Here is a 21146-nt window from a genome sequence, read left to right as displayed (position 1 = left end):
TTAGTTTAGGTGTTTGAGGAGGAGTGTTTTTGAGGGTTCCAAAGGAGGAGAGAGGCAAACTGAAGATCACATACATCTTGGCCTTCAGAATTTGCTGTTTTAACATTCTTGTTTGTAATCTCTCACAAAGGGGAAAAAGATCTCCATATCAGCTCTTTCAATTTTATAAGTTGTATAGAAATTCTTGACTATCTGCCAGAAAATGCAAAACAGTTCCCAACGGGCAGGGAACTCCTCTTTCTTTCCATGTCTCCTATGTTTCTAGATCTTCATGCTGGGTCTCCAGCTTCAGACTGGGTTGCAGAAAGTCCTACATCCTTAGATGAAAGGATGCTCCAAAGGTCTTCTTTTCCTTCAGAAAGCTTGGCTGAGTATTGAATTCCCATTAATACCTTCCTGTGCTGCTGTCTTCCAGTGTCCTGTGCAGCCAGGCCAGGCTCACTGCCTTTCTGATTCTTACCCTTTTGCAAGTAGTCTACCTCTTTGCCCTGAAACTTTTAGGATTTTCTCCTAATATTCAGTAGAAAGCAAAAACTCAACAAAAAAGAACAGTAAATGAGAATCACGAAAAGAAAATGCCAGGATGTGAGTCAATAATATGAATGAATAAGGGTTCTTCTTAGAAAGTGAGTTTTACAAAAGCATATTTTTAATACAGACATATCTAAAACCAAATGACTTAGAAAATTCCAGTGAAGTTTTGGAAGATACCCAAGATAAATGCTAATATAAGGAAAGCAAATATGACATAAGTTTCACATGTGATAAGATTCAAATGATAGATCATTGACTATAAAAAGGGAATATTTATATTGATGAAAGAAGCAATCTTTGAAAAAAGCATAAAGAGAGGTGCCGGAGAGATGGCTTAGCAGCTAAAAGCACTGGTTGCTCTTCCAGAAGACCCAAGTTCCATTCCCAGTGTCCACATGGCATCTTGCAACTGTCTGTAACAACAGTTCCAGGGGATCCAATTACCTTTTCTGGCTGACAAAGGCACCAGGCACACAAGTGTACAGGCATACATGCAGGCAAAACATCTATGCACATAAAATAAAAATAAAACAAGTTTAAAAAGAAAAAGAATGGCTAAAAAACTTGAACTTAGAGTATAACATCTAAAGAACAAAACTGAAAATGTTGCTAATGTAAAAAGAAATGTACAGTTCTGTATACATGTATGCTAAACTTTTATAGCGTGCTGCCCAGGTTGATAGAGCAAGTGAACAGCACTTAAGAATATCAGGAATTAAAGTAAATAGAACTTAAGAATAATGTAAAGTTTTGAACAATGCAATTGGCAAATGTGATCTTATAGGTCAACATTTATTTATTTATAGGCAAGGTTGCTAACCCAGGCTGGCCTCAAATTCCCCATGTAATCAAGGATAATTTTCACTTTCTGATGCTCCTGTGTACACCTCCGAGTGCTGGTGTTATAGTGTACCATTGCATTCAGTTTATGGGGTCTATGCCAGACAAGCCCTCTGCCAGCTGAGCCACATTCCCAGCCCTTATACCTAATTTTTATTTATTTATTATTGACACAGTGTTGTGTCTGTATGTATGCCTACATGCCAGAAGAGGGTGCCAGGTCCTATTCTAGATGGTTGTGAGTCACCATGTGGATGATGGGAATTGCACTCAGGAATTCTGGAAGAGCAGCAAGTGCCCTTGACCTCTGAGCCATTTCTTAACTTATACCTAATTTTTAAAAAGTTCATACACATTGTTTCCACCATCCATGGAATAGCTATAAAAGTTGAACAAAAAAATCAAAAGAAAAACCTCAAATTTTAATTATTGAAATCAGAAATAATGTGTCAATGAAGTAAAATTAGAAATTAACATGAGAATAAAAATTCAGTGGTTCTATTCAATTCTCTCAAAGTGTTCAGAAATTAAAACCAAGATTATAACCTGTTCTCAAATAAATTACAAATGGGAAACAATTACCTGAAGCTTAAGTTAACATAGGCAGAGTGGCACTCACAGTCTACTACATCAACTTAAATAGTCACTAAAAGAATAGGACATGCCATTGGGGTACATATTTATGACTCCATCACATACAGACAAACCACCACCACCAACATTAGAAATAACAACAATAACAACAAAATGACAGGAATTAACAATAATTGTACACTGATATCGCTTAATGTCAATGGCCTCAATTCCCAATAAAGAGATACAGAGTAACAGGATGGATATGAAAACAGGACCACCTGGAATCCCAGGACTGGAGATTGGAGATGAGGCTGGAGTGATCGAACTGTCTTAGTTACCTTTCTATTGCTGTGATAAGATACCTTGACCATGACAATTTATAAAAGAATTTATTTGTGGCTCATGGTTTCAAAGTATTAGTATACCACCCAATAATACATGGACTCCAACATGACCACACCTACTGATTCTTCCCAAACAATTTCACAAACTGGGGACCAAGTATTCAAACATATTAGCCTTTGGAGGTCATTTTTACTCAAAATACCACATGAGCTTAAGGACATCCTTGGCTATATGGCAAGCTGAAAGCCAAGCAGGGCTATAAAAGACCCTGTCTACCCTGCTACGCCCCCTGCCAAGAACAAAGCAAAAAAAAAAAAAAAAAAAAAAAAAAGAATATGGGCTATACAGACTGCAGACAGACTAAGCAGAGAGGAAGGGACCTATGTTATAAATGCCAGGGGAGAATGGAGTATGGAGTGGGTAGATGAAGGCAAGGACACATTTGCAGTTTTGGTTTGGGAAATGCAAAACAGTTCAGATCGCTGTCACCTGCAGAGGGAACAGGACAGACTCGAAAATCAAGAAGACATGACGTCTCTGGACTGTAGCAAGAAGGAAAGTAGTCAGAGGGACATGTCCAAGTTTGGGCTGTGCTGAAAGCCCAGGGCAAATCTGTAACCGTACACTGACTGCAGTGGTGTCATGTCTCTGCTCTGAGGGTGTCGCTGGCTGCCCTCTTGGCTGTCTCTATGCATGTAGAAGGTAAAAGCTGCTGACTGTGGTCTGAGAGCCCCTTCATTTGGTCTATATCTGAAAGCTCTTACAGTAAGGCTGGGTCTAGTGTGGGAACTAGTAAATAGTGGTTAACCGGCTCCCTGAGATACTTCTGACACAGGCCTGGTAACTTCTCTAGCCGCCTCTCATTCCTCCTTAAAAAGCACTGTCTCTCACATTCACAGTGTCTCTCTGCTTCACAATTTCTTCTGAAGCCTCGTCCTGATGGATGTGTGTTGACCACAGCTTTTTGTTTGCTGGTTTTGGCCCAGCCAATGGAAGTGGGATGGAGCAGGACCATTTAAGTCATTTTGCTTTTGACATCATTATACTAACATACACCCACAGCCCTCTTCTTTTGAAAACACATTTATGGCATGTGCATTTTAGGGGATGAAGTCCTTTTATCAAGGTCTGTTTTATATCTCCCCTAGCTCTCTTTGTGGGCTTCAGTGTTTGGCTGATGCCAGGTTCAGATTTCAGGTAAGTGGGGAAGAGGAGGTACAGGCAGTTCCCACTTTTTCATCACTGCGACTATCTCCACTGGCACTACCAGTACCTCAGTGGCTGCTGCATCAGTCCAGATGGTGGAAGCTGGCAGCCTATCAGAGGGCAGAATCATCCTCCATGGAAAGAGCATCTTCCTTCAGGGTGATTGAAGACCTGGTTTTCAGAATCCATCTAAAGATGGACTAATGTGCTACTGTGGATTGGTTCTGTATCTTCATCAGCAAATGAGGCTAGCCAAGGGCCTGTTTCACATTAATCACATAAGATATCCTGGAATGAAGTGGAAAATTTAGTACTTTGAAGATGTCATTGCCACTTTTTCCGTTTTCTTAGTGAAACATCGCTTAACTCAGGTAAAAATGTACAGGAAGAGAGAAGACAGGAGAAACAAGAGGACCGAAGCAAACTGGTCATGCGATCATCTTCTACAGGAGAAAGCTCAGAGTGGCGTTTGTCCAGCAGGCCAAATTAAAATGGAGAAGTGGATGTTCTTCAAGAAGAGAAATGGAATGAATTCCGTGTAACAGCTGGCATGAGTAAGGGGCTGGAATCTGCTTATAGTACGGAAAGAAGGAAGTGCTTCTCATGAAAACTCTGGCCACCAAAACCAAAATATTCTACCAGAGTCAGAATTCAAATATGCAATTTAAAATTTGTAGTAGTGTTCAATGACTAGTGGAGAGTGAAAACAAGGATGCGTTAGATCTTGGCCCCAGAGCATTTTTAGTGGCACAGGTACTATGATGGCACTACACAGAAGAAAGTCACATTTGGAACTGTTGGTGCTGTCACTTCTGGTCCTGGGGAGTCTGACCATGGTGAATGAACCACAGTACCTTGTTGATTTCCTTAACCCTGCTCACACATTTATAAACACTCCTTTACTAACACCTCTTTCCTTCACCTTCTAAGAGTAGCTATTAGTGCCCTGGATAAAGAGAAGGAGCTGATTCCGTGCCCACTGTAGGCCATGAGGTCACATGGGAGGCAAGTGGAGCATGTGCCTTATCCTCCCTCAGCCAGGCTCAGCCCTTATGACCAAGGACTTCTCATAGTGCACTCAGCTTCCTGTGCCAACTATCTCTCCTGTGTTTGCTTGTCTTTTTAGATACAAACAGATCCCGAGTGCAAGCACATCATGTTAGAAAAATATCAGTCAGTTCCAGAGGCCACTTAATACATTTAGAGGTTGAGTGTGAGTAACTGAAAAGCTTCTCTCCTCCATTTTGTCAACAGACAGGCCCAGTCCATCCCCACTCTGCACCAGTCTGGAACGTTTGTGCAGGGAGGGCTTGCTCTCCACTCTTTCTTGGAATGGACTTGCTTCTCTGCATTGCTTATGTTGGTTTTAAGGTTTCTTTCTCTGCACTGTGTGTGTGTGTGTGTGTGCAAGCGTGCATGTGTGTGTGCATTTGTGCATGTGTGCCTCACTCACCAGGAGTCATTAGCATTGTTTTTTGAGATGGGGTCTCTTGTTGGCCTGGAGCTCACTGATAAGGCTAGACCGGCTGACCAGATGGCTCCTGGAGTCCTCTCGTGTCTGCCTCCCCAGTGCTGGGATTTCAAGGTTATGCCTCTGTGCTGAGCTTTCTTTTGTGTATGTGTTCAGGCAATTGCACTCATTCTAGCATTGCAAGGCAAGCACTTCAGCAGCTGAGGTATCTGCCTAGCCCCTCAGGACTTCCTGAGGAAGTGTTCATACTTGGGAACTGTGGCCTGAAGCATGGAATGCTTCCCACATTGAGCAAGGCTGCTCTTGTCTTTCAGTTTCTCTTTCTACAAACTTCCTTTTCTTATCAGGTCTTTCAACTTGTTCTTCTTTTCAGCTCCTCCTCAACTCTTTCTTCATTTCCTCAGAAATAAAATTGAAACCATTCTCCATTCCTTCCCTATTCCTGGAATTGTAGAGTCATGTCTATAGGTTTTCATATCTTGACTTCCTAGAGCAAGCTACCCACTTTTTTTGTTCCATCATTCTTTATATTTTCATATCATCAAATGCAGTTTTATGTTTCTTTCCCCCAATTCTTTTAGTATACTCTCTGGTTCTTTAATTACTTCTCCTCATTTGATTGACAAGGCAGCCAGCCCACTTATGCTTCTTATTTTTTGTAAACATTATTAGGTAAACATTGTTAAACCCGATTCTCTTTTCCTCCTCTGAGGTTTGAGGTATAGTTCCTGTTGGTTTTACTATCCTTATTTTTCCTAGCAAATTATACAAAGGTTATTATGTAAATGTTATTAGATTTATCTGGAGAATTTTCCCCAATAAATATGTCTTATCTTCCTAATACTTCAGGTTCCATCTTGCTATTCTAGTGTAGGGGTAAGAACAGACAGAAATATACATACATATGTGTGTATATATGTATATATATGCATATTTGAGAAGTTCATTCTGGTATGTTATCTCTGTTATAATCATCTCCTTTCTTCCACTCTACAGATTGAGGTCCTCTTCTCTAGACGCTTCAGTTCCTGAGTTAGAAATACTTCATTTGTCCAAGGCACTATCTGCTAGCTAATGAACAGGCTGTCTTAGTTACTTTTGTATTGCTCAGAAGAGACATCATGACCAAAACAACCTAGAAAAGAAAGACTTTGTAGGGGGCTCACAGTTCAAGAGGGTGAATTCATGACCATCATGGTGGGGAGTATGGCAGTAGGCAGGCAAAGATGGAACTAGACCAGTAGCTGAGATCTATCTCGACATGCATGAGGTATGGAGAGGGAGAGGGAGAAGGAGAGGGAGGGGAGAGGGAGAGGAGAGGGAGAGAGAGAGGAGAGGAGAAGGGAGAGGGAAGAGGGAGAGAAGGAGAGGGAGAGGGAGAGGGAGAGGGAGAGGAGAGGAGGGAGAGGGAGAGGGAGAGGGAGAGGGAGAGGGAGAGGGAGGGAACGGGCAGGCTTTTGAAACCCAAAAGCTCACTCCCAGTGACACACCTCGTCCAACAAAGCCACACCTTCTAATCTTTTCTAAATAGTTTTACTTATTAGGGACCAAGTATCCAAACACATGAGCCTTATTGGGAGCCGTTCTCTTTCAAGCTATCCCACAGGTAATGAGTTTAGAAAGCACTCCACTGGAGTACCTGAGATCAAGATGTGAATGACACTTAGAAAGGGGGAAGGAGCCTGTCTGATAAAAGAAAACTCATTAGGTGCAGAGCTGAGATTCATCATATTATAATCAGTAGTGATGCCCTGCAATGGAACTTACTGAAAATTCAAGTGAAAAACACTTTTAAAAGCCAGAATATCTAAAGCAACAAACAATTTGCTTAGCACACAGTAAGTGCTCAATGAAGTCTGTTGTCATGGATGCAGTGGTGCATACTTGTACCACTAACACGTTTGAGTCTGAGGCAGTAGGGAGATCTGTGTCATGTTAGCTAAAGGATCCTTAGGTCTAATATGTAAGTCTCTTAATTGTATCATGAGATTATGACAAGTGATTGCCCTTTGTGACATATGCCTTTGTCCACACACACTTTACGGAGTGGCACATACGACTAGAGTCCACATTCCATAGGGCAGATCAGTGAACTGGGAATTTAGGTGAGAGTTGATGTTGCAATGTCGAGTTGAAAATCTACAGGGCAAATCACACAAGCTAGAAACCAAGAAGGGCTTTAAAATCACAGTGTTTAGGCCAACTCCTTTCTTTTAATTTTAGTTTAATTTTTAGTTATGTGTCTGTGTGTGGCTAAGTACACAGAAGTCCAGTTGCCTGTGGAGGCCTGGCTCCTGGAACTGGGTTACAGATGATAGTGAGCAGCCCCATGTGAGTGCTGGGAATCATACATGGGTCCTGTGCAAGAGTAGTACTTGCTCTAAACCACTGAGCCATCTCTTCTGCCCATCAAATCCCTGCTCTGAGCAACTTTGATCTTCAGATGTCCAGTAGAAAGGACAAGCCAGAAGGCCAATTGGAAGGAATCTCTAAATCTGGCTATGTCCAATGTCAGTCTTGTCTAAAAAGAAGCTTCCTGGTAGGGCAGGATAGTCTTTGACCAGGACACTTGCAGCTCCCAAGGCTGAAAAGGCTGAGGCTCTAGCACAGACAGGTGTCACAAAATTTTGGAAAATAATCAATCTTCAAAGTTTTTGTAATACTGGATTTTTTTGGTATAAACAAGGTCAAATACATTTATTTATTGTAGAAAATCTACAATGAACATCCTCCAAGTGAAGGCTATAGTTTGCACAGATCCTTGGTGTATATAATCAAATAATGATATATGTGTGTATGTCTGCTCGTGTGAGTTTATATGTATATGTGTGTGTATCTGTGTGAGTCTGTGTGTGTTGTTCTTTGTGTGTCTGTGTATCTATGTAAGTCTGTGTGTATGTGTGTTTCTGTATGTGTGTATCTGTTTGTGTATATGTCTGTGTTGTGTGTGTTTTTGTGTGTGCATGCATGTATGCCTATATCTCTGTATGTGTGTCTACGTGTTTGTGTGTCTCTTTGTGTGCCTCTGTATATGTGTATTATTGTGTGTGTCTGTGTAAGACTATATGTTTGTGTGTCTGTATGTGTGGTTTCGTATGTGTATTTGTGTATCTCTGTGTTGTAGTTGTCTGTCTGTGTCTTGTGTGTTTGTGTATGAATGTGTGTACGCACATGTGTATGTCTGCTTGCATCTGTGTCTTTGAGTGTATCTGTTTCTCTGTGTGCCTGTATGTATCTTTGTGAGTCTGTGGGTATATTTGCTTCTCTCTATGTATTTGTATGTGCCTGTGTATTTCTGTGTGTATGTCTCTGTGTATGTCTTTGTGTGTGTCTATGAGAGTGTGTGTCAGTCTGTGTGTCTCTATGTGCATGTGTATGTGTTTCTTGTATGTGTGTCTATGTGTTTGCATGTATTTGTATTTATTTCTGTGTGTCTTTGTGTCTATGCTTGTATGTGTGTTTTTGTGTGTCTGTGTCTATGGCTCTGTGTGTGTGTGTGTGTGTTTGTATGTGTGTATGTTTGTGTATTTTGTGTGTCTGTGTGCTTGTGTAACTGTGTGCTATGTGTGTTTATATATACACATATGTATATACATATATCCATCATCTTTCAGAATAAGTGTCTCTTGAGGGATCCAGAGAGATCAGAATTAATCCCTTTATTTTCAGCCTAGGGAACTAAGGCAGAAAGAAATGCTGAGCCTGATTACAGTGTTCTTTTCAAATGCAAAACATAAAAACCCTGGATTGTAAATGATGAGAATTGGGTTGATTTCTGGTGAGGTATTTGACCCAAGCCAGACAATAGTGATTGATTCTGTATCTCTCTAGCATTGCTCTACAGCTGAAGGGGCACCTGATTAATAAGTTTAGAATAGATGGGTAGAAGGTTGTAGGGGCAGGCTCTGCTTTTGGTCATGTGTGCAGAGTATCTGATAATGGAACCCTCTCCTTTGTGTCTGAATCTAATTTCTCTGACAGACAGATCAGTTCCAGCAGTAGATGGTGGAGGCTGAGTGAACCTGTTTTGGAGTATAAAGGAATCAGCTGCACTTGCTACCTTCAGTTTGGGGATGAAGGTAATTTCTAATGAAAATATTTAAAGCTTGAGAATTGATGATGGCCTGTCAATGTGAATGCTATCAGAATTAAGACCAATATGTGACTATCTCCAAAATTGCTTCCCAGAAAGGTAAAACACTTTCTTTTAAAAAGGATTTATTATTATTAAGGGATTTGTTTTGATTTAATCATGATATGAGTGTTTGCCCCTATATGTGCACATGAATGCAAGTGCCTGCAGAGGCCAGAGGCTTTGGATTTCCTGGAGCTAGAGTTACAGATAGTTGTGTGTCACCTAGCACAGGTGTTGGACTCACCTAGCACTGAGTCCTCTGCAAGAGTAAAATGCACTTTCAACCGCTGAGCCATCAGTCTAGCCCCGTATTTATTATCTTTATGTGTGTGTGCTTCTGTGAGCTTATATGTGTGTAACACATGTGTGCAATAACCTACAAAGGCCAGAAAAGGGCACTGGAGTTGTACCTATAACAGGTTGTGAGAGGATCCCTTGGGACTGTAGCTATAGGAGGCTGTGAACTGCCATGTGGGTGCTAGACATCCAACTCCAGTCGTGTGCAAGGGCAGCAAGTATTCTTAGCCGGGGAGCCATTTCCTGCTCCTCAAAGCATTTTCCTACATTGATCCTTTTCCTTGGCGACTGAGTTGCTAAGCAGAGGATTCAAAACCTATGACTTCAAACTTGTCATATTTTTTCCAGCAGATAAATTTCTTAATTCACTTAAATAATTACTTATATATTGAAAAATATTGAACCCACTCCAAGGGAGCATGGCTGTGCAGTGACTGCAGTACTGCCTTCTTTATTTACGTCTTTATAGTAGTCTCCTGGGAAGTCTTTGGTGCCACGGGTTCACAAAGTATCATATAACTTTTTCCTTATTCTTTCTAATCTCTGAAGGGCCAAGCATCAGTTCTATTAATCAATTAAATAAACATTTGACCTAATGTTTTCACATGACTGTGGCTGGGGCTGGTATACATATTAAAGCTACTGAATTTCCCCCACAGGGTCAAGTTGTGACTACAGACAAATGCTTTGTCAGAAAGTGGAGTGTCACAGTTCTTCAGAAGCCAGCCTTGAAAATTAGGGACAAGTCAGCTATACATTCCTATTTTTTTCTTTATAATGTGTTATGGACTCATTACCTGCCCACAAACCCTTAGCTCTTTACTCATGAGTTCTAGTTTAGTTTTAAGATGGGATCTTACAGTCCAAGCTGGCCTGGAACTCAATGTTCTCCAGACTCAAGCTCCTAAATGCTGAGATTAGAGGTAGCCTGGCTTCTCCTCAGAACTTCTACAGTATCTGTGATATTTCTCAAGAGTTTTAGCTTGAAATGAGCTGTTTCAGCAATTAAAACAATTTTAAAACTCATCAATTTTAGCATTTTCTGTTTTGTTTTGGACAGGGTTTTTTTTTTTTTTTTTTTTTTTTTTGGCTGTGCAGCTCAAGTTTCCCGTAAACTCAGGGTTGTTCTGCCTCAGGCTCCCGAGTCCAGCAATGCAGTTCTCATTCTCCTGAGTTTTAGGGTTACAGTCCCAGCACATGAGGTCATCAGTCTCCTGAGTACTGGGGTTATGGGCAGGTTCCACCACACATGGTTCAGTTGCAGCAGTTTCTAGGATTCCAGAGCTATATTTTCTTTTTCTAACATTTCAGGAACTTTTGAACAAACCCGCACTTTCCTCATTTCTAATTTGTGTGTTTTGTCTGATGTTCTATGCTCCCTTTCATCTTTCCCTGGGGAGCTCAGGACACAGGGCATGCATGTACTCTTGCATCTTCCTCCCTGAATTGCTTACAATCCATTTGAATGTTTTGTATACTGTTTTAAATATTGCTAAATGAAATTTCTTCTTCTAAGGGGGCAACCGTAGGGCATGGTTGTATTTCAGCCTGAGCTGGAACTGTAAAATTTGGCAAATTAGTGAAGTAAAGGCCAGATTCAGACAGCAGAGGGGCTCCATATCTGAAGAAACAGAGGTTTTTGACTTAAAGTTTCCCTTTGCAATGCCATGGAAGGGTGATTTTCGTTTACATGGTGCTTAGATTTCATATTTTTCATTTTTATTACAAAGAGCACTACACAAAGATTTTACAAAACTCAGGACTTTTGAGACATTTGGTGAGAATTTGGCTATGTTTGAAGATGTTGCCACCTGTGGGTCTTGCTCTGTCCCCATTTCTGTGATGTTTTCCATCTGTTTTGAGGCAGATGAAAAATTGTTGCTACTGATGTAGGTAACACTCATAACTATCAGCTCTCTTCCCAGTATATGTTGACAGTTACTGGGAGAAATGCAAGAATCTGCAGTCATTCCTCGATCCCTATGGTCCACCTACAGATACAACAAATCCATGGATGTTCAAGTCTCTTACATGAATTGCCATAGTATTTGCATATAGCCTACTTACCTCCTCTAAAATACTTTGGATCATCTTGAAATTATTTACAATACCTAAAATACAAATACTATACAAATAGTTCTCATAACATCCTGCTGAAGGAATAATGATAAAATGGTCTGTACATATTCAGGTAGACACAATCTTTCCCCCAATATTTTTGATCTATACTTGGTTGGATCTATGGATGTGGAACCATGTACAGAAGGGTTGCTTGTACACAAACTCTACTAGGCACCCCACACTCTCCCTTGCAGGTAGTTTATAAGAGCACATTAAAGGAAAGACTGTGTGTTACTCACCTCTCATTCTTAACCCATGTTGCTAGACTGCTCAGAAAACCTTTCCAGTGCTCTTAGTCAAATAAAACCCAAAGATTATGTCCTGGTATTTTAGACTTCCAGTTGGCATTTATACTTCAAAAATAGTACTCCTTCTCTATCCCCTTACACATGACCTGTACTTTAGACAAACTGGGTCACTATGGTCCTTACCTACCCCACAGTACATTAAAATCTCTCACTATCATATGTGACTAGGGATATGCTTTTCTTGTTTGAAATCTGTCATAAGTGCTATTCTGTGATTGGTGAAAATATCCCCTTCTTGACAATATAAGCAGATAGTTCCACTTACCTGCTGCCTCCCCTGGTGTTAGGAAATCAGGCCCAACAGCTACAGGAACCCAATAGGTATAAGTGTTATAATTTTTATGTAGTTCTAGGTACAGGGGTCTTAACCACATAATTGTTATAACTCCTTTAAAAACAGTTTTTATTAGCACACATACACAGATAGGTTTCACTGTGATATTTTCATATATGCATATTATGTATTTTAAGAAAAAATCATATTCATCTCTATTGTGCCCTTCCCACTTCTATGGATCCCCTTCTTTTTCAAACCAGTCCCCAAAGAACTTCTCTTGAGTGGTCTTCTCTGGCCTATTTTTGGCAGAACAGGCTGAGGTGACAACACGAAGAAGCAATGCCAGCAGAAGCAGCCCAGTGGCGGCAGCAGAGTTAGTGTTGACAGGAGGATAGTGGCTGAGACGTTAGACCAACCAGCTGCTTTAATGACAGCAAAGGAGATTATGGGAACCATAAGCTGCTCAGACAGTTGCAGGGGTGGAGCCATGGAGACTGTGAGACTCTGCCAACCAGGAGGACAGGAGCAGAGCTACTGGAATTTGTGGCCTTGGTAAGTGGTAGAGGTGGTTGGCAGGCAAAGCGGCAAAAGCAGTCTGGTAGCAGGGAGCAGAAGAGGTGGAGCTGCAAGCCTGGTAGTGGACAGCAGAAGTCTCAGCAGCAGCAAGAAGCATGGCCATGGTGGCAGCTGCAGCAAGCTATAACAGCAGCCAAAGGCTGAGGAGGCCTGAGTATGAAAGCCCCAAAGCTGTAATTCCAGTTATTATCAAGGTCTGGGGATCTCAGCCTAGATCTATCTACACAGGACTTACCACACTTGAGGAACCTTTAGGTCCTTGTGCAAAGATCTATGCAAGAACTGACACTCGGAGGGCTAAGAGTTTTAGCAGTAAAGACCTGCACTAGTCCTGTAACCCTAGAAGAGCCACTTGCTTCTGTCCCCATCGGATGCCTCTACTTGTTGTTATCAAATGCAAAGGGTGCAAAAGCTGCCAGAGACAATGCTGTAAGAGCTTCTGCTGGCCTACTCACTACTTATGTCCAGCTGAGTTAAAGGATCCCAGCCAGCTGATTGGTAGCATAGCACAGAACTTGCATGGGCTATAGCTGGCCGACCCTGCTTGCTACATCCTCAGCTATGTAAGGAAGGCAACCTGGGCTACACAGGACCCTGTCTTAGAACAAAACAACAAGAAGTTAAAAGAATTCCTTAAAGTAATGAAAAAAATCCATATATCCAGATTCTATATGAAGAGAAAATGTTCTTTAAGAATGAAGATGAATAAAGGTATTACCAGACCAAAAAAAAAGGACTCAAAATATTCCTTACTGCCAGAATGCCAAAGGATATTCCTGAGGCTAGAGATAAGAGATAGTAGATAATGGTCATATGCCCATAAAAGAGTAAATAACATTTTAAAAAGCCAGCACAAGAGAATACTTTTCTTTGATATTTCCTCTTAATTCTTTTCTATGAATCGTAACTCTAAAATGGTAGTTATAGCTTGTATGACATAACAAAGTCAGATGGAATACACACAATAATAATAATGCAAATAATGAAAGGATAATGCTCACAGAAGATGGCTTCAGGGTTTCTGTATTTTACATGAAAGAGGCCATAGAAAATATAAGTAGACTGTGAAAAACTAGGGGTTTATGATCCACTCTTACAGCAATAACTAAAATACAATACAAAGAAATATAGACAATTTTTAACAAGATGGAGCAATGGCCTGGTTTTATTTCAGCAACTAAAAGTCAAAAGTAAATATCTGAATGTCAAGTTCATATGAAGGGTCAAGTGATGAAGGACATGGGGATGAATGAACTAAGCTATACAGTTGCCCCAGCTTATTTTCTAGAGTTTTCAGGCATTGGCTCAGGAAAGGGGAAGTCAGGAAGAGCCCAGCTGCCCATCTGAATTGAAGACTCAAAGCTGAGAGAATAGAGAGGATGAAGAGGCTAGGACATTTAACACAGGTATCAGAGAGGAAAGAGCTGTACAGAGAGAGACCTCTGCCTGCAACAAAAGATATGTTGAGCCTTTAATTGAGCACTGGTAAGTACATGTTAGAGGACATTAGCAAAAGGATGGGGGAAGAACCAGCTAGATAATTACAGGACTCAGTATATGCAGCTTACATGATGGCCTGAAAAAATTCCTGTTCCTCACAGCCAGAGTGGAAAGCTTCATTTAATTTGAGAATTGGATATCTCCAGGAGATGCTTGTCTCAGTAATCATGAGAAAACATCATCCTAGGCTAAACAGTTCTACTTAAGAAAGCTAACAGCAGCCGGGCATTCGTGTTGAATGCCTTTAATCCCAGCACTCGGGAGGCAGAGGCAGGTGGATCTCTGTGAGTTCGAGACCAGCCTGGTCTACAAGAGCTAGTTCCAGGACAGCCTCCAAAGCCACAGAGAAACCCTGTCTCAAAAAACAAAACAAAACAAAAAGCTTAACAGCAGCCTATAAAAGATTAAACTGTTGCAAATAACTCAACTGTGCTAAGGGCACAGATATATACATATACATGTATATATACATATATAATTAACTAGTAATTGAAGGATTCCTGTTGAAATGGAGAAGTGTTCCAGACACACTGTGGCCTATAGGCTGAAGATGGATGCCCCAACGTTACAGAGGAACTTTGGGTGACTATCCAGATAGCAAGATGTCTCTGTCAATTCTAGAGTTTATATATTATCCTTCTATGGTCTTTGATAGAATTGAAGACAGATAGTTATGGTTATGGTTTTCTTCAGTTATTATAAAAGATAAGTTATCCTTCTTTTTATTTAGACAGAAAAGAGGAGATGATGGGGAATGTACTGTGTATATTCATCTTATTGGTTGTTGTATAAAGTACTGTTTACCAATGAGGCAGCAAGTTAGATGGGACTAGGAGTTAAAGAGGATTCTGAGAAATGTAGTAAAGAAGTGATGATCCAGGCAGGGAATGACATAGCAGGGAGACTCATATTTAAGGAAGGACAAGCAGGAAGTGGTCCCTTTTCTCCTCCGCTCTTTCTCCAGATTCCCGATGTGATCCACCGACAAGGGAGGACGCCAATGGAAGGTGTCTGATAAGATAAGTCTTCTAAAATATATAGATTTATGATAATTAAGACTGAGCTAACAGATGAGAAATCCTAGTCACTGGCCAAGCAGCATTGCAACTAATATAAGTTTCTGTATTATTTTGTCCATCCACATGGTGGGCAGAACTCAGGCGGCTGGCCGAGACCTCCCACATGGCAGTAGGGCTCGAGCGGCTTTTGGTGGAAAAATTTATTGTAACAAGTAATTAATTATTACGAGGCATATTCCCAGGATAAGTCACTTTCTGTTTCTGCTAAACTAATTACACCAATATGGATTGGTTGCTTTTGTTCCCCTAAAGCTTGTATGTTGAAATCCTAACCCCAGTGTAATGGTGTTTGTTTGGAGGAAGAACTATATTATTTACTTCATTGTTGGTATGAGACAATACCTGATAAAAACAGCTTAAGGAAGGGTTTATTTTGGCTATCAGTTTGAGTGGCTCACAGTTTGAGGCCCAGCCCATGATGCAATAGAAGTCATGATGGTAGTACCACGAGGCAACTGGGGACACTGTATCGCTAGAGAGACAAGAGTTGGTGCTTTCTCCTTTTTATTTCAACCAGGACCTCGGTTTACAGGACCACCGACATGCAGGGCACGTCTTCCCACCTCAATGAATGAAGTCTAGAACACACACAGACACTCATGGAGCTTTGTGGCTCCTAGGAGATTTTGGGTCCCATCAAGTTGTCAATGTCAACCATCACAGGAATCTTCAGTAGGTGAAGTGATTGGGAAAAGAATTGCTAGCTGTATAAAAGGGACTCCAGTGCTCTGTCACTCTAATTCTACCATGTGAAAATACAATTGAAAGTTGGCAGTCTGTAAACAGAAAGATAGCTTCACAAAATCCTATCCATGAAGGCTCCCTGACTGTAGGCCTCCTGCCTCCAGTACTGTGAGAGATCAGTTTATGTAGTTTGTAAGTGTCTCTGACAGTGTGTTACAGTAGTCCCAAACCATCTAAGATGGTGGCTTAAGGGAATGAATGTTGTCAAGGCATAGTTCTATAGGCCAGAAGCCCAAACAAGGTCCAATTATATTCCCTCCTAGTGACCTCATAGAGTTGGAATCAAGGTGTCAGTTAGGGCTGTGGTCCCGTATGAGTATCAGAGGGCTTTAGAAGGCCATGGGATTTTTGAAAGGACTCATTTGTTTGCACTCTAGACCTGGAGGCAGTGTCTTCTTCACATCCCTCTGACTTCCCTGTCCCCATCAGCTACTTGTCCTTATCAGTTAGCATCCTTGCACCATGTACAAGACCCTCTCATAGACAGACACAGTCCCCCAATGAAGTAGAAATGGATAAGAGCCCCTGAACAAATGGGGAGCATGGGGGGGGAGGGAGTTAGGAGAAAGAGGAGGGGAGAGGGGGGAGAACATGAGGAATCAGGAAGATTGAGTGGGGAGAGGAATAGAGGAGAGCAAGAAAGGAGATACATCAATAGAGTAGACACTATAGGTTTAAAGAGTAATCAGGCACTAGGGAATTGTACAGAGTTCCACAAGGATGACCCTAACTAGGAACCTAAGCAATAGTGGAGAGGCTACCTTAAATGCCGGTCCCCTATGATGAGAATGATGACTACCTTAAATGTCATCATAGATCCTTTATCCAGTAGCTAATGGAAGCAGAAGCAGAGATCCACAGTCAAACACTGAACCAAACTTCTGGAATCCAGTTGTAGAGAGGGAGAAGTGATGAGCAAAGAGGTCAAGACCAGGTTGGGAAAACCCACAGAAGCAGCTGACCTGAGCAAGTGGGAACTCAAGGACCCCAGTCTGACAGCTGGGGAACCAACATAGGACCAAACCAGGCCCCCTGAACATGGGTGTCAGCTAGGAGGACTGGGCAGTCTATGAGACCACTGACAGTGGAACCAGGATGTATCCCTAGTGCACAAATGGACTTCGGGAGTCCATTTCCCATGGAAGGATACTCTCTTATCCTGGACACACAGGGGAGGGCCTAGGCCCTGCCCCAAATGACTTAACAGATTTTATAATCCCTCATGGAAGGCCTCACCATCCCTGGGGAGTGGATGAGGGATGGGATGGGGGGACATGGGAGGATGGGAGGGAGAGGGAGCTTGGATTGATAAGTAAAATGAGATTGTTTCTAATCTAAATAAAATCTATAAAAAAGAAATTAATAGTGAAAAAAAAAGGATCCTTTCATGAGTAATTCAATTGATATGAGACTTTAATTTCACTTCCCCATAGACAGCTAATGGAATATAATTATTAAAAGAATAGCCTCTTATCAAGGTCAGGGAATTATAAGAAAGCATAAGTCAATTAGGACTGTTTAGGAACTTTTCCAGCCACTCCTGGCATAGTGGCACACACCTTTAACACCAGTACTCAAATTATGTTGTAAAGGATTCACCTTGTGTGACACTTGGGATGCAGAGGTTGGTGGTTAAATTGAGTATCTGGCTGGCCAGGACTACACAGTGAAAGTGTTTCAGACGAGACATGTAAAAAAATAGATAAATATGTCTCATATTTTAGGTGCATAATGAAAAATACAACTGGATAGAAACAAACGTATAATGACAGATGGAAGAATCAGTAATGGCAACATTAAAACCATCATTTTTGCTGCATGAGTGTAAGAAACTAGAGGATAGTTATGCAGGTTTGGTAGTGACCAGGAGACCACAAGTGACTAAAAGACACAAATGTGTGAGATAAAAAAGTGTACTAGATTGGATTAAAAGCAGATTAGCTTTTAATCTTGAAGATTCACTTATCTAGATTATCCAAATAAAACAAAGAGCGATAAAATAATAAGCTGCACTAGGCATTCTAGGAGGATGGAAAACCAAATTTGGAATTCCAAATTAGCTAGCTACTCAGAATATAAAGAGTACTTTGCGGGGTTCTCTTGCAGGTAGAGCTGGGGAAGGGCCTGTCCAGCAGGTCTCTTCCTGGTGCTGAGCAGGATGGTGAGTGTCAGACGACTCAGACCCTCCCCCCTTCTGGTTACAGGGAAAGAATACACACTGAGTCTGGAGGTCTCGATTTATTCCATCAGGCAGGAACTTATATAGGGCTGAGGTAGGGGATGGGAATCTTAGGATGGGGTAAGGTGACCTGAAGAGTCAGGGCCAATAATATTCCACCAAGCTGGCAGGTAAGCTAGGCTGGGGGCAGTCTTACATCAGGCCTTGCTGAGTCATCCCCATGTGGCGGTTACAGTCCAGAAACAGGTCGCCAAACTCTAGCCAGGCTCAGGAGGTTACACTGGGCCTCACATCTGAGCCTTAAATTCAAGTCAGACTCAGGTTACACTGGGGCCTGGTATCCAAGCCTTTTTAGGCCCAACAGTACTTAAGGAAATAAGGCTATGCATTCTCAAATTTTGATGAAAACTAAAATAAACCCATAGATATAAGAGACTCCATGGTCATCAGTCATAGAATATGAAGGAACTTGAATCAAGGAACTTCAAAACTCAAACTGTTGAATCCAGTGATGAGGAGGAAAATTGAAAACCACCCAATTTAAAAGTTTACAGAACAGGATAAAAAAGACAGCAGATTTCTTTTTCTTTTTTTAATATGCCCCCCTCCCCTTCCCCTGCCCCCCCCAACTTCTCCCCAACCCACTCCTCAGAAAAGGTAAGACCTCCCATGGGCATCAATAAAGCCTGGCACATTAAGTTGAGGCAGGATCAAGCTGCTTCCTGCTGCATCAAGGCTGAGCAAGGCATCCCACCACTGGGAATGGTTGTCAAACCCAGGCTATAAAACTGTTGCTCACGTGCAGAGGGCCTGGTTTGGTCCCATGCAGGCTCCCCAGCTCTCCAACTAGAGTCCAATTAGCTCCTACAAATTCAAGTCAACTGTCTCTCTGAGTTTCCCTATCATGATCTTGACCCCTCTTGTTCATATAATCCCCCTCCCTTTCTTTGACTGGACTCCTGTAGCGTGGCCTGGTACTTGTCTGTGGATCTCTGCATCTGCTTCCATTAGTTACTGGAAGAAGGTTCTATGATGACAATAGGGTTGTCACCAACCTGATTACAGGGAAAGGTCAGTTTAGGCACCCTTGCCACTATTGCTAGAGATCTTAGCTGTGGTCATCCTTTTGGATTCTTGGGAATAAGGTTTCTCCTGAACCCTGTAATGGCTCTTTCTACCAAGATATCTCTTTCCTTGCTCTCCTACCCCATCCCTCCCACCCCTCGACCATCCAGTTCCTTCACACTCCCACCCCCATCCCCCCCTTCACTGCTCCCCATCCCCAGTTTACCCAGGAGATCTCATCTATTTGCCCTTCCCAGGGTGATCCATGTGTTCCTCTTAGGGTCCTTGTTACCTAGTTTCTCTGGAAGGTGTGGATTATGGTCTGGTTATCCTTTGCTTTACATCTAGTGTCCAGTCAGGCCTGAGTATATACCATGTTTGTCTTTCTGAGTCTGGGTTACCTCATGCAGAATAATTTTTTTTTCTATTTCCATCCATTTGCCTTCAAATTTCAAGATGTGATTAATTTTTTTACAGCTGATTTTTACAGTCCATTGTATAAATGTACACACATTCTCTATCCATTCTTCAGTTGAGGGGCATCTAGGTTCTGGCTATTACAAATAATGCTACTACGAACATACTTGAACAGATGTCCTTGTGATGTGATTGAGCATCCTTTGGGTTTATGCTCAAAGGTGGTATTGCTGGGTCTTGAGGTACATTGATTCCCAATTTTCTGAGAACAGCCATACTGATTTCCAAAGTGGAGCAGTGGATTTATTATGGAGATAATGCAAAAGAGAAGATGGGAAGGACATATCTTTAAAGAATCGAAAGAAAAATACCTCAGTAAGTTAAATTTCTATATTAGCAAAGTATGTTAGAAAATACAAAGTAAAGTGTTTTTTTTTTTTTTTTTTCTGATACACAATAGCTGTAAAACATGCACTGTGAGCAGAGCCTCATGAAGTGACCCAGTCAACTCTGGACTGACAGCTGGAGATCCCGCATAGGACTGAACAAGGCCCCTGAATGCAGGTGACAGTGGGTGACTTGGGCAGTTTGTGGGGCACTGGCAGTGGGACCAAGATCTATCCCTAGTGCATAAACTGGCTTTTTGGAGCCCATTTCCTATGGAGAGATAGCTTGCGCTGCCTAGACACGGGGGTGTGGGTGTGGGGGGAGCTTGGTCCTGCCTCAACCTAGTGATAGGACAGACTTCATTGATTTCTGTGGGAGGCCTTACCCTCTCTGAGGAACAAAAGGGGGTGGAGTAAGGGGAAGAGGGGGGAGCAGGGGGAGGGGAGAGAGAGGAAATGGGATTAGTACGTAAAAACAAGACCTTCCCCCCAAAGCCCTCATAGGTTTCAAATGATCAACATGTTACTAAGACTATACTATAAATTAACAGAATTCTCTCTGGGGAACCCCCAAACATTAGAAAACTAATAAATGATACAAAAGCCATGTCACAAAGGGAAATTACAAAGTCATTTGAACTGAGTCAAAGTGAAAATATAACATACCAAGGTGTGTAGGAAGAAAGACCTAAAATAAGAGTTATGGGTAAAACTCACACCAGAAGGAGGAAAGCACCTGTGCGTCACGGTATTAGAGGACAGGAGAAACCCCAGCTGAAAGGGATCATGAGACAAAAAAACAAAAACAAAAACAAAAACAAAAACAAAAACAACCAACTTAACTGACAGTAGAACAGGAACAGAGAGCTGGTTGATGGCGGCTCACACCTTTAATCCCTGCACTCAGGAGGCAGGCAGATCTTTTCTTTGTGAGTTCAAGGCCAGCCTGGTCTACATGGTGAGTTCCAGGCCAGTCAGGGATGTTACACAGAGAAACCCTGTCTTGAAAAAAACAAACAAAGAGAGAGAGAGAGAGAAAAGAAATGGATACCCCAGTCAAATAAAATGTTAAACCTAAACACTCCAGGCA

General features: G+C 41.7%; 1 long non-coding RNA gene across 1 annotated transcript in view; it reads left to right on the top strand.

Moving 5' to 3' along the window:
• The window catches only part of LOC107980315, a 53803-nt gene that overhangs the window by 11616 nt on the left and 21041 nt on the right, over positions 1–21146 (top strand). The window contains exons 2-3 of the long non-coding RNA XR_004770064.1: positions 8954–9051; positions 20131–20234. This is a non-coding gene — a long non-coding RNA (uncharacterized LOC107980315). The remainder of the gene's footprint in view (positions 1–8953; positions 9052–20130; positions 20235–21146) is intronic.

This window comes from Cricetulus griseus, chromosome 5 (genome assembly GCF_003668045.3).
Source record: "Cricetulus griseus strain 17A/GY chromosome 5, alternate assembly CriGri-PICRH-1.0, whole genome shotgun sequence".
NCBI classification, from domain to species: domain Eukaryota; kingdom Metazoa; phylum Chordata; class Mammalia; order Rodentia; family Cricetidae; genus Cricetulus; species Cricetulus griseus.
This window is presented reverse-complemented; position numbering and strand designations above follow the sequence as displayed.